This window comes from Temnothorax nylanderi, unplaced genomic scaffold (genome assembly GCF_030848795.1).
Source record: "Temnothorax nylanderi isolate EJ_2023f unplaced genomic scaffold, tnyl_v1.0 TNYL_tig0012_pilon, whole genome shotgun sequence".
NCBI classification, from domain to species: domain Eukaryota; kingdom Metazoa; phylum Arthropoda; class Insecta; order Hymenoptera; family Formicidae; genus Temnothorax; species Temnothorax nylanderi.
This window is the reverse complement of record NW_027249074.1, coordinates 356,026-371,046: the sequence shown is the minus strand read 5'-3', so window position 1 is coordinate 371,046 and position 15,021 is coordinate 356,026. Positions and strand designations below refer to the sequence as shown.

The 15,021-nt window shown below is 35.2% G+C and overlaps 1 protein-coding gene and 1 long non-coding RNA gene across 2 annotated transcripts in view; both read right to left on the bottom strand.

Annotated features, from left to right (window-relative positions):
- Positions 1 to 15,021, bottom strand: part of Mid1 (calcium-permeable channel component Mid1) — an 89,222-nt gene that overhangs the window by 65,227 nt on the left and 8,974 nt on the right. The gene's annotated exons all lie outside the window — the stretch shown is intronic.
- LOC139767785 (uncharacterized) lies at positions 4,217 to 5,593 on the bottom strand. The gene is made up of 2 exons (XR_011717222.1): positions 4,997 to 5,593; positions 4,217 to 4,550 (listed from the first exon to the last, which is right to left on the bottom strand). It is a non-coding gene; the product is annotated as an uncharacterized lncRNA (long non-coding RNA).

Sequence of the window (15,021 nt, the reverse complement as noted above, 5' to 3'; positions counted from 1 at the left end):
TAGAAATATTTTTCCACGACGGGATGACCGGCGGAATCCAGAGAAAAAGCAAAGAGAGGGACGCTTTACCCGCAGTTTATCCTGCCGCGAATCGATTTCCGTACGCAAATGGCGCGGCGGCAATTTCCGCGCGAGAGAAGTTCTGCCGGGGCGCGCAAAACTTTCGCTTGCCGATTTATTCTGCTAAAATGGCGATTCGCGCTGCAGAGAGCGATCTCGCGACCCAGAGACCCCGCGAAATTGCCGCGGAACATCGCAGTTGTGATCAAATTCATCGTTCGTACGAGAAGCCATATAAAACTCGTATTTTTTTTCTTTTTTTATTCAAAACTGATTTCAAAAGAAATTTTATTTATCCCAGAATAGCTATACAGAATTAAAAAATGCAGATATCTTCTAAATATTTATTTTAAAAAATTCATTTTAATCTTATATTTCATACAAGTTAAACATTTTATTTTATTTTAAAAACTTTGTTTTATAAAAATTGTACGGATCTACTATTACAATATTAATGACAAAAAGATTTCTAAAATATAATAATGTAGCAATATTCAAAAATGAATATCAGCTTCAGTATCAGTGATTATACATATTATATTATGACTATCTTCGCTAAGACATCGAAGATCAGGCGTGGCACGCCGCGAATCCTATATAAAAATCAAATTACTAGCGGGCGGCCGTAACATCCTCCCCTGATATCCTTTCGGCGCGAGAAATCCGATCCGGTGGCACGTGTTCAATCATATCGGCTAAGGAAGATCGGTAGTAACGACGGCGCCGTAAGTGATAACGCGATATCCCGTAGCGAAATCCCGGCACCGTAGTCTCGCGTACGCGGCGTTAAAGTAAAATCCCGGATCGTAAACCTCCATTTGACTGCACGTAAGATGCACCGTGGGAACGTGGAAAACTCTCGCCGATAAAATCGGATAACTGCGACTGATAACGATGTCCGACGCGTTGGAAATGTCCGCCTGACACGTGTAGACCCGCGATTTCTTCAAGTCGCACAACCGAAACTGAAAATAATTGTGAAATATAATTGACGGATAGAGCGGTATTTAGAGTCACTTTTTAAGTGACGAGCGAGTTTATAGTAATTTCTTGAATTAAATTTAAAATTTCTCTATTATCTTAATACACAGACAGATAGTTTACTAAAAGATTCCTGAAAGCGTGTGTCTTTAAATAAATATCTGAAGAAACAAGGTAATCTCTGATGGGTAATGTGCCGCGAATAATTTTTCAGAAGCTTGTACCTGGCAGGAGTTAACTGTGAGTAAGCTAATGCGCTAATTTAACGTGACGCATTAGCGTTTCGCGCGACCGGTTTCCGGATTCAATTATTTCGCACTCTGATCCATTACGAGATCCCTCGAAATTAGAGAGGACCGGGTGCGCTTTTTAGGGAACGAAATCGCTTGTAAATCCACGTTTCTCGCTCGACTACGTCGTCGTTGACGCAGTCATCAACCTCGTATTTTATATAATACCTATCTGAATCTTGATTCGTCGCGCGCGGTTAACCGGAATTTAGCTCGCCGTGTTATGTTGACATAGCGTGACTTGGAGGCGGCTCGCGAGCTTAATGTCGCCTTTATGATTCTCGACGTGAATGTCCTGTTTATATCATTAATCCCAGATTATCGCGCCGAACGGAACATCGACAGAGAGCGAGTCTGCTGCTTTATCACCTCTGATAACCGGAACGTTTCCCAGTCTTTGAACGCGTTTCCTTGTCTTGAGAATTTACGTACGTAAGATAAAACTGCAATAAGCTGCTTTTATGGGCTTTACGTAACAAATGTTTCACACACACATTTCCGCCATCTAAAATATATATCCTTCAATTTAAAAGTATTATAGATAAGAAGTACTATGGAGATGACCAATTTAACCTGATTTACATAATTAGTTACAATTTACATCCCTGTTATGTAAAACATCTGCCTTAAATTTCATAACATCACGAATAAGATTTTCTTTCCAAATACAAAAATTAAAATTTCTTACTTCATATATGTACTAACGTACTCGTTATTTTATACCACTTAAAGTCAGTATCAGCTTTTAATTTCTCGTATAATGGACTATCGCTTACTCGTCATCCTTATTAAATATCGCAACAGGATTAACATTATTACTTAAGTAGAGATGAAAAAAATTTCAAGAGTCTCGGACCAAAAATTATCGCGCTCGTTTCGGACCCTCGTAGAGGGAGTTAGAAATTCGAGGGAAGTGGATGCTCGTAAACAGGCGGGTTAGTCGTGACGAGAATCTCGCGTAATTCTCCCGAGATTGAAGAGATCCCAGGTTCCCCTTCTGGCATGCGCTCCGCTACGAAAGGACATCGTATCCTCCGCGAACGGAGGCACATCCCACAGTTTAACCGAAGTCCCTGCGCGATATCCCGCTTGCTCGTCCGTCTCTAACTAGATCGGGCAATCAAGCGAGAGCCTCACTTGACAAACAATCACTTGTACGTCCGTCGTTGATTAGACGAGAGGTTGACGAACCTCTGTATGCGTTTTGATCTCTACGTTATGTATGTATTTTTTGTTCAAACGTTTTCGGTAATCAATATATGATTTTCTGTATAAAATGAGGTTATTCTAAAAAAGACAGAAATTTAACCAATTTTAAATATAATTGCTTTTCTTTTAACAATAACGTATCCGGTTTCTAAAATATTATTATAATATTATTATAATATTATTTATATAATATTATAATATTATATAAATAATATAATTATTACTACGTAATTTTTACTGTATAAATAATATGATAAATAAAATGATAGATGAGAATCAATCAAATGCAGATTAAAAAAGTATAGCAGTATTCCTAATAAATCATCACGTTATTGATGCTAAACAAATGTTTTAATCTGGAATTATTTTGGTAGAACCCGAAAAGGATGAACCTCGTCTTACGCGCCGAGTATCTCCGTCGATCGTTTCTCTCCACTTAAGTGGCGCAAAGCTAATATCTGAATTATATGCGGGTTCCCTCATCATGACCAGGTTGACTTAATTGATGCCTTCATAAAAATTACGACGCCCGACGCGCGTGTTTGATGAAATCAATTGAGCGGTTCCGGCCAAGGCCGTAGGTAATCGCATCATGTGGAAGGCCGATAAATAGAATATCGCTGTAGCCAAAGAGCGAGACAAATTAAATAATATAGGTTCGATTGAACAAATTGAACCTATTGCACGATCTAATATCCACCACGATTATCCGAAACGTTACAAGATCGAGAACTTTCGAATCACGTAGAGAAGTCGCCTTGAAGAACGCTTCATATAGATTATGCGTCGTCTTTGTTTTGTATGTATACTTTTTTTTGGTTATAGTATCGTACATTTAGATTTTTATAACGACTTCATGTTAATTACATTTCGGATGTCTTAGATTCCATTACTTTTCTTTATATACTTCTTGTTATTCGATTTTATTGCACTGCAAAGTTGCAATAAGATTGTAAAATAGAAAAAGAATAATAGTTATTTATTATTAGAGTTAAATTGATTATATTATGATCAATATAGTATTAACTGTATTAATCACGTACAATTTATACCTACCCAAAAAACATTGAGGTCTTGCAGATATCTAAAAGATATCTTATTAAAGATATCTTTAAGATATTTCTAGAAGTTATATCTAAAAGTTGTCTGAAAGATGTCTAAGGGCCAATTTCTTCACCGTTGGATAACTCTATCCTTCGGTTAACCTTACTCTTCATCTCTTTCTAACTGCCCCCTTAGAATGTAAGTGTAACTGTGTGTTTATGTCCGCGATGTGGTGAACTCGAGATGCCGTAGGTGCGTTAGGCCCAAGGAATTGCGTGGATCACTTCCCCCTGCGGCCTACTCCTCCGTAAGCGCTCGTAAAGTTTAAGGTGCTGTCATACTGTGGTGCTGTACTGGGTGCAGTCGCTGCGACGTTGCCAAATCTCCCTTGTTATTCGAAGCACGCTACGTGAACTGTGATATGGCCTGTTTCAATAGCCAATATCACAAAATTTTACATGATAACCGATGCTAAAATTTTTCGAGCACTTTTCTCGCATCTCAATTTATACGTCCATGAAGTTTTTTTTCCCATTTTTAGACATCCATTATCTGTAGAACCTCCTTAAGATAACGATAATATGATAAGATTATCATATTAAATATAGGTATAGTGAAGCAATTCAAAACGATTTTATTATTTCATAATTCCTTTACAATTAACAATTTGTTACATAATAAATTGCAGAAAGATTTCCAATATAATGAGAAAGTAACATAATGACCGTCAATTAATAATATTAGAAATCCATATCCATATTGACAATCAGCTTTTCAACAAGTTACAATTGATAGTTACATTAAACTATCAACTTTTGGATTTTTTTGGCATTTGCTATTAAACATATTATTACGCCTGTTATTACGCCCATAACAAAATCGCGTCGCAACGCCAATCGTCGCAACGCCAATCGTCGCAACGCCAGTCGCAACGCCAAACGCAAATATGCCCCAGGAAAATGCCATCTGCAAAAATATGTTATTCATGGAATTCTAAGCTGTTCATGCATAGGCTTTTTTAGAAATCCAAATTAGAATCGGAATTCCTAATATCTTGTGTATGAATTATGCGCACAACCATGAAATTTCCTTAGCAAAAATTTTATTTATTTTGCAAGAATATAAAAGCTATATCTCAAAAAATATTAGGTAGAAAAAATGTTGCTATCAATTCGTCATAAAATATTAATTTAGCACGACAAGCTAGTTTCAATATATAATCATTCCCACTATTTTATTTAAATATCACTGATTAAACGAATAATATTTTAACTTGCAAGCAATAAAATGTTGTCTATCAAAGCAGAAAACATTTTATTAATTTGATATTTTTTTAGGACACATTTTTACAAGTGCACAAATAATTTTATAATACTAATTTTTTATTGATACAACGTCTTTAATTTACTTACTGTTTTTATTCTTTGTTTATCTCTCACTGTGGGTACTGGTGAGAATAATACACTCTTTAATATACAACAAAAGCACACTGTGGATGTTTCACCGCCGTACGCCCTTACTTTCGACTGCTTCTGTAAATGCGACTGATCACGACGACTGTTGTCGATAGAATACGTCTGCCACACACCGACCGCTACAAGCGCCGCACGCGGCCGTGTATTACTACGCGCGATAGCAGAAGCCGCGCCAATAATCATGAGAGTTGCCTGAACAAATTACCAGAAACGGTGCGCGATACAAATAGGCGCGCACACTCACGATCCGTTTGGAAGTATTCGTTTATACTCAAGTCTACTTATGCTGCTGCACACACTTGTCTACTTAAGCTACGGTATCCGACACGAATGTCAAGGAACAAATGTTTAGTCTCAAGCCATTTAGCGGATATATATGAGTGTAGAGAAAATATGAGGGTAGGGAAAATATATGAATGTATGAGTGTATATGTGTATATATGTATGTATATATTATGTGTGAGAGAGTAAGTGAACGAGCGGAAGAGAACTAAGAAAACATCGACAAAGGACCCCGCACCATTCTTATGGGAAAATGTCTTTCTGCGGATTTGGCTAATTTTTGGATATGTTGTAGTTCTCGTCATTCTGAACAAATGTCTCAATGGGCACAACTTGATCCTATGAGCCGTTTCCGCGGTATAAGCCCTGGAAGGTTCAGATTTGACATGTAAAGGTTTAAGCTTTTCGACTCGATATGTGTGACCCTCGGTCTAGTGTGTGTGCGCGTGTGCGTGCGTGCGCGCGTGTGTGTGTGTGTGTGTGTGTGTGTGTGTGTGTGTGTGTGTGTGTGTGACGCATTACTATACGTTAATATGGCACGGAACTCACGTTCGCATATATAAACCTACGCAATTCTGCGCGCACGCACGCACGCACGCACACACACACACACACACACACACACACACACACACGCGCGCGCGCGCACGCACACGCACACACATTAGACCGAGGGTCATATATATCGAGTCGAAAAGCCTATACATGTCAAATCTGGACCTTTCAGGGCTTATACCGCGGAAACGGCTCATATTTTTGTTCAGAATGACGAGAACTACAACATATCCAAAAATTAGCCAAATCCGCAGAAAGACATTTTCCCATAAGAATGGTACGGAGTCCTTTCAAGTTCAGCATTCTAACAAAGGAAGAAATGAACTCCGCCGATTTTGATGAAACCCCGAATGTAATGATACATCTATTTGGGTGTAAACGGTCAACTATTTTCGAGATATTTTAATAATAAATTTAATGGCGTCTTTAGAATAGAGTTTATTAGGACACTCACAGATGAGTATTTTTCGCCGTAAATACGCGAAAGTACGCTCATGTTAATAGATGCATTCAGTAAGTGCATTCAGTATTATATAACCACTCACTAAGCGGCTAAGTAGTAGTCAAACAGTTTATTTCTAATTTTTGATATGCCCTTTATGTCCCTATCAAATTGTAAATAAAAGTTTGAATATGCATAAAAGTAAGCTATAAGTATTGATAATTTATTTTATTAAATAAACTGTATTATTTTATTTTAATTTCTATGTATGTAATTGGATAATGTTATTGGATATTATGTAAGAGTATTTTAATAATTTATCTATAATTTTTCGCCTAATTGTTTCAGTTACTGCGATATTAAATAAAGTATATTTTCTCAGTTTTATATTAAATATTTAAATGTTTTTTGCTTTAAAAAAATTTATATTATATAATTAACATTATTTTTCCACATTAAAATGTTCTCTTATTATTTACGTGTTAAAATTCAATCTAATAATAATTACATTGTTAATTAAAAATTATATTTCAACGATTCGGTTCGAAAGTATTTGATTCGCTTCAATTCGAATGAAATTTTGCCGATTCGATTCGATTCGATTTGACATAAAAAATCTTTGATTTGCAACTCTAGTTATTAATACATACTAACCCTAGCTCGCCTCACTCCGGTTCAGTGGACCGCTGAACATTTTTCGGTTTTCTAGTTTTCACATAATAACATAATTTTCTAGTTTCCTTATAATAAGTTCAGTTTAAATTTAAATCATTTTCAAGAAAAACTCTATTTTTAATCGACAACATTTGGCAATGTCGTGACAATTCGACCATTGGTTTTGGTCGGATTAATCGTCACGTTTCGACCATGGTTTTGGTCTTTTCTAAATTTCTTGTTAATCACTTATTGGCAGAACAAATATATACTTTTCTGTGATTATACACCGTTGACCTAAAAATCGGTGTTTCCATCTTATTGTTAGTATTATTCATCTTAAGATGTGTTATTGCGAAAAACATTACCACATGCCTCAGTGGTCGAATTGGTACGACGCCCTACACGGAATGAAGAAAGTTCCAGGTTCGAATCCTGGCTGAGGTAATATTTTTCGTAATAAATTTAATAATTTAATTTAATAAAAATGAGATGCTCATACATAAGTATCAAAGATTATATCAATTTAGAAAAGACCAAAACCAATAGTCGAATTGTCACGCCATTGCCAAATCTTGTCGATTAAAAATAGAGTTTTTCTTGTTAATCACTTATTGGCGGAACAAATATATACTTTTCTTAAATCATTTTCTTCACCTGATATTATCAAACATTTTATTCAAAGTCTATATTTCCAATTTCTATATATACACGGAGAGAATTTTCTCTTAAAACTTACCCTGAAATCATGATAGTTGTGGGACAACATGTACCACCAAGAATTTTATGTGAGCTATTCTGATTAATATCCACCATAATAAGAAATATTAATATCTATTTCATTAAAATATAAAATATATTTGATTAATTTTACTAAAATATATCTAGAAAATTTCAATAATTTTTCAAAATTTACCAATCTGCATGGTAATTTTTATCACGTTGTTTGTAAAATGTCTTTTGTATATTTTAAAAATTCCTTGGTTGCCAAGTTGTCCCAAGTTTGTAGTGAATTTAAGGGTAAAATATAACAAAAAATTCTCTCCGTGTAGTACAAGCTTAAAAATATTAATTAAAATGAAAATGACAATGCGACAAAGTCGAGCGGTCTCACGGACCGAAGTGTGACAAATTAAGGACTCGAAAATAAGTGTGGCTAGCTAGGATTAATTATAATTATGTTCCTTTAGATCTGAAATTATTATTATGATGTGTTACGTTAGTAGATATACGGTTGTATAAGAACAGTATAGATACATTAATTTATTTTAAAATGATTCTGCTTAGAAAACGATAGAATTTAATGGTTTTTGCTCGAAATAAAATTACTGAAATTTTATTTGGTAAAATTAAATTGTGAAAGAAATGATAAGAAAACGGGATTATGATGTTAAATATGGATACAGTGAAGTAATTCGAAACGATTTGATTATTTCATAAGTTTCTTTATAATTAACGATCTGTTACATAATAAATTGCAGAAAGATTTTCAATACAATGAGTAAGTAACATAATGACCGTCAATATTAATCCATATTAACCGATTAAAATAGAGACAAGAAAATCCATTTTAACAATTGGCTCTCGGGTTTCTCGGTATGAGGTGGAGATTTATTTGTTAAAATTACACCTATTACCAAACCCAAAACGAATCCCATCAAAAATGGGCCCATCTGCAAAAAATAAGTTATTTGTGGAATTGTAAGCTGTTTTATGCATAGGCATTTTTAGAAATCCAAATTAAGATCGGAATTCTTAATATCTTGTATATGAATTATGCGCACAGACATGAAATCTCCTTAGCATAAAATTTATTTATTTTGTAGGAATATAGAATCTATAAAGCCAAACGTTATTGCAAAAAGTACTAGATAGAAAAAATTTCAGTTTGTCATAAAATATTAATTTAGCACGACACGCTAGCTCCAATATAAAATCACTTCCACTATTTTATTTAAATATCACTGATTAAACGAATGATATTTCACAACAACTTGCGAGCTATAAAATGTTATCCACCAAAGTAAAAGAAATTTTGTTAACTTAATATTTTTTAGAACACATTTTTAGAAGTGCATAAATAATTTTTTAATATTAATTTTTTATCGATCCAATTACTTTAATTTACTTACTGTTCTTGTTCTTTGTTTATCACGATTATGAAAGTACTCGTTTATACTCAAGTACACTGTCTGCTTATGCTGCTGTATCCGACACGAATGTGACGAACGTCAAAGAGCAAATGAAGGTCTCAAGCTACTTAGCGAATATGTATGTAGGAAATATGATGAGTAAGGAACAAGCGGGAGAGAACTAAGAAAATGTATCAGCCTTCTAAGTAACGAATCTGTAAAGTAACGAGAAATGTTCAGTCTCGATTACATATGTTAACACAGATATTCTTATCGTATTTTTTTAACGGTCTACAACGATTTTAATAAATGTCTATGTAATTTTTATATGTTTTTATATTATTGCTTTCGGGTATTAATCACATAATTGATAATATATAATTTTATTTCATATTCATAATTTTTATCCCTATCAATTTTATTAAGCCGCGATATCTTTACCGTTTTTATATCATTTTCATTATTTTTAATCTGTATAATTCTTTCATAGAAATAATTTAGTTTATGCCTGTCTTAGACCACTATTTTACAATTCAATCAGAAATGATTAAATATTTGCTCATAGTCACGAGGCCGTTAAGAGAACATTTTGCGTGTTATTTGGTTGAAGCTTATCAAACTGTAGGCAGGTGCAACAATCGATTACCGATAGGACGATTACAACGCGTCTGTTCTACTATTTGCATGACAGTTACAAGAGATGCCACAATGTTAACGGTATCTATGAAAGATACATTTGTCTCTTCGACGGGTATCAGACATCGCATTGGTCTGCAGATCGACAGATCGGAAGATAGATGCAATTATTTGCAGCAAGATGATCTCAATTAAGGGCATCGCGACCAAACTTGTATGTCGATCAACTTATTAAGTTTATAAGCATTATAATCATATCAATTATATTTCACGGTAATAATTATTTAGTCATGTTCTTATGTGTCTAACTAATTGTAAGCAATTATATCTGTACGGTATAATTACTTACAATTATAGTTATGTTCTTATAACGAATATGTTACGATAATAATTATTTCGTAATATTTTAAAAACTTATAATATGGAAAAAATGAAGCTATAGAATCCTTTTAATTTATTGAAAAATATATCGCATTTTCTTAATTATTATAATTAACGTAAAGTAGTTATAAAAATATGAACGTGCGAAATCGTAATGAAAATGTAATGCAGTATATCTGTTTTTTATTTAAATCTTTAGAGATTAATCAATCATTAATTGCTTACCCGTTCTTTCTCCGTAAAAACTATAATTGTCTATATTAAAGCAATTTCTTAGTAGGTACTCTTTTGTGACTAAAACGTCCTGTATATTGTAATCTAATCCTGTATATTATATTTCACAATTCTTTTCAGAGAAAAAGTTATCAACTAACGAGCTACTGAGATTGCAAGTAACACGATCGGGCAGCGCCGTAATCTTTCGCATAAATTTCAACGAGAAATAAATAATAGCACAGTATAATGCAACTTAAAGACAATATTAAAGACATTCGAATATGTAATAAAATTAAAAAAATTATAGCAAAGAAATTAAAGATATATATGTTAAAATATATCTATTAATGTACCTTACAATTAGTTGTATCAGTGTAAAAATAACGAGTATAAAATAAAAATAAATAAAATAAGATAAAATAAAATTAATGTAAAACTAGAAAAGTTTTGTAAAACAATAAAAAAATAATGATTTAAAATTAAAATGTTATCTAAGGCGATAGCTATTATTGTGTATCATCTTGGAGTTTTCTTCCCATGTAATTGTTTTTTTATTAAAGCACCATAATAAATTTCGTGCTTGTGGTATATTTCCGATAATACTTCGTCGATTGCTTTTCACTACAAAACTAATCCGCGATGAGTGATAAATACTCCGCAAGATCGGAACGAGCTTTCGGAACGAAATTGAGAAAAAGATGGCACTCTTCGATGTTCATGAGACTTTCCGGTCTCTTTTGATCGAAAGTTCCGTTAACATCGCGTTTTTCCCCGACGTTTTCTCGCTCCTCTTCCCGAAACAGCCGAAGGCGTGCGGGCGGCAACGAGCTTCATTAAACAAACCGGCAACTTTTGTCTACTTTTTGAAGGGAGTAGCAAACGGATCGCTGGGCAAACTTGTGATCCCAACAATCAACAAGCGTATACGCCATCGCGGAAATCGCAGGAATGCTTTTTATCCGAGAGAGGGAAAAAAGAAAGAATAAAAGAGACGAAATTTTCGACGAAAGATGTCGAAAACCAGGATTTTCGTAATAATTATAATGGCGCGCGATGAAACGCGCGCGGGAACGATAAGCCGCTAGGGAATGCGTTTCGAGAAAATTATATGAACAGCGAGCTATAATCCCGAGATTGTAATGCAGTAGTTCGCAGGGAGTAAAACTCCAAGTGCGAGCCTTTGAAATGGAAACCATCGTGAGCTGCACGTTCCTCGTTTAAGAAGTTAAACACGCATTCCACGGTAAATTGCAATTCTCTCTCTTCGATCATGTTGAATTCGACAGCAATAAATATTTGGCCGTAAATAGCTCAATTAAGTAACAAAATATATTACGCGAATTTGTATAATAATAAATTATTATCGTAAAAGTATTAATGAATTTCATAAACAGGCTGCTTAAAAATATAATTTAAGAAAGACGTATTTAATACTTTAGCGATTAATAGCAATTTCGATATGATTTAGACATTTAGAAAAACAATACTGGAGAAATATGATAGAATTAATAATAAAATTACGCATCTAACATAAATAAATGGTAATTTCTATGCTATTCTAAACTGCATGCTTAATTATACGATACGTGCAACATTATTCAATTGTACGTAACGTTTAATCTCTCCTAAAAGCCCGCTATTAATTTTCACTGTTCACCTTTCTATATATATTACCCGTTTCTAATCAATTACACGTAGAAATTCTTATCATTCGCCATTATAACAAGAGAGAGAGAGTTTTATCTCGCTGCGATCGATAACGGAGGAAAAAGAATGTTCGATAATACATTTCCAATTCAATAACGCACGAATTGCCGTGACGCATATCAAGCCATCGTTGAATTAGTTAATTGATTATTAAATCGAATTTAAAACAGATCGTGTAAAAATAGCCACAAAAGACTGCAGAAAAACGATTCGAGAATGCTCGCGCACGGGATCTTTTTCATCAGAACCGTTGTGTGCATTGTTCCGGAAATGGAAGAGCAATTCTATAATGCGCAAGTATAACTTTGCTAAAGCGCTCATAGCCAATTTACGCATTTCGACGTATCCGATATCGACGATGTCATGCGCACGGCCCGTAAACGATGCGCCAACACTCACGCGTCGGGAAGCTCGCGATTGATCGCCTCGCATCCTGCGAAAATCGTGTTCGTCAACGAATTCGTCACCGAGTGCGAGAAAAAAATATTGCTGTTTGAAAACTAGAAGAGAAAAAGATGGAGAGGAGAGAAAAAGAGAAAGATACGAACCGAATCGTGCGATCATAATTGTAAATTAGTTTAGATTTTATATTAATTGATTGCGGTAAAATTGTGCGCATAATAGTTATGAATATTTTATTATAATATATACTAATATTAATCTAATGACTGATCTAGTACACTTAGCACATTGTTAATTTAGAATTTCCTAACCGCGCGCGAATTATTTTTAGACTCGAGGCTCTTGTGAGGGCGGGATTTAATAGCTAATCCGTCGGTAGAAACGCGGGAAGAGAGACGATAGAATAAACTTAGGAATAAATTGGCGAGAATACCCTAAAATCGATTCACGGCCATTATTATCCCATCTGGAATTTGATTGCGAGAGATCGTCCCATCCTCGCGTATGTTTTTACTTTAAAGTTTCACTTGTGCGCGGATTTAGTCACCCACTCACCGACTCACCTACTCCGCAGAGGAGCTGTCTAAGAATGCCCGCGATCCATATATCAACTCGACCACTCGGATGCGACGGGTTATTTTAAAAAGGCACATAGGTGCATACCTACACGGGGCTAAGCGGACTCGCTGCTTGACCTTTGTCATCCACGAGCAGAAATCTTTGCCACTCGCGCGTGCGGCTTCGTGGATTAATTTAGCCGCTCTTTAAGCTAACCGCAAAATTATCTGTGAATCGCGGAACTGTCTCGTTTTACAACGCATTGCACATCCGGAAATTTTTCGAGAGTGCACTAGCATGTCGCTAGATTAATATCGATAATATAGAATTTATTTATCAAAGTATCTGAACGTTTTTCTAAGGTAAGATTCTCGTCGGGGATTTCTGAGAAATAAAACGCAACTTTAGTTTGTTGTCGGGCGATAAGAGACTTAAAAATATTGGCATAAGTTGAATGACTATAAGGGGTACAATCCCCGCGATTAGACCTCACAATTGAATTTCGCCGATAAAATCGTCCACTCCGACGATTGTAAGCGCCCGCGATATCTACCCACCTTGCAATGTAACTCTGCCGCGCGCTGAACAATAAAAGTACTTAAATCAGTTCGTCGAAACTTCACGGCGCGGAGGTAAAAATTGAACGGTTATATGCATTTAGAGTACGCCCTCGAAAGAAACTTCGCCTACTTAATACGCGCATAAACTTATCTCGAATGGACTTCGTCTGTACGTCGAGCGAGAGCACTGTGCTTATTTATCCGCGCGGAAGCTTCCTTAATAAAAATTGCATTTTCCCGTAGAAATTCTCGATCGCGGAATATTTTGTGCAGCGAGTAGTAGTAATTCGTCGACTGTTTGCATAATAAATTCGTGTCGAATCTCTCGTCTGTTAAGTTAACTAAATAAATGGAGCATAATTTGTTTAAGGGTTCACGGTGGCTGAAATATCTCTCCGTTAATCGATATTAAGATACATTCATTAAAATACCGGTACGTTGTCGGGGTCGCCGACCGTTTTGCGAACCGACGGCACACGTGTGGTCTACACACGTACAGCACGGGAGGATTATATTGGGCTTTGCTGGTCACCCCGTCGATTCAATAAGTGATAAATATGACCGCCACTCGGCACGTAACCCACACGTAATATCCTCTCCGCGACGCCAATACCGGTTTATATCATAATTTTCTCATCTTTTTAAGATGGCGGCGCGGGTGGAATCAGGTCATAATAGGATTTTTGCTCGAGGGAAGGATACTACTACGGATCTCTCTATATACCGCCAATGGCTCCTGCAAAACGAGAATGAGGATGAAAGGGGGGAGGGGGGGAGCGATAGGGGGGAGTACCAGGACGTACGGAGTACCAGAGCGGATGAGAGATGAGCTTTATTAATGTCACCGAGCGAGCGCTTTGCCGAGTGTAATATACGAAAGTACAGTCGTCTGTAAACAATTTTGTCATTTTTCCACGTGCGTAAGACTGAACGCGACGCGACTAATGAACGAAGCACGTTAACGATATTAATTCCGACGAATAAAAGCCTTATTATTCGTGCCCTATGGAAAAAGGAAGAAATATCGCTAACAAAATCAAGATGACATGGAATAATACAATTTGCGCATATATTATACAACATGTACATGTATTATATAACAGAGAAATATTTTTCTTTATATTGTTTTTAATATCTTAATTATCTCTTAAAATAAAATAAACCTGCATGACATAATTTTCATCACTCCTCTCTTTTCGATTAATTTCAAACTTTGTTAGTAAACTTTGAATCATAAATAACAAAAATAATCGAGAACAACTGTGTTTGTATTTAATTATTTCTTCAAATGCTCTCCTCTCTGAAATGATAAACGCACGACGATTTAATCCGTAAATAAATTATGGGTAACCATTTGTATGTGTTATCAATTCTCTCTTTCTCTGTCCTAATAATTAATAATTGAATATTAAATCTGTACTTGTATCGCTTTTGTAA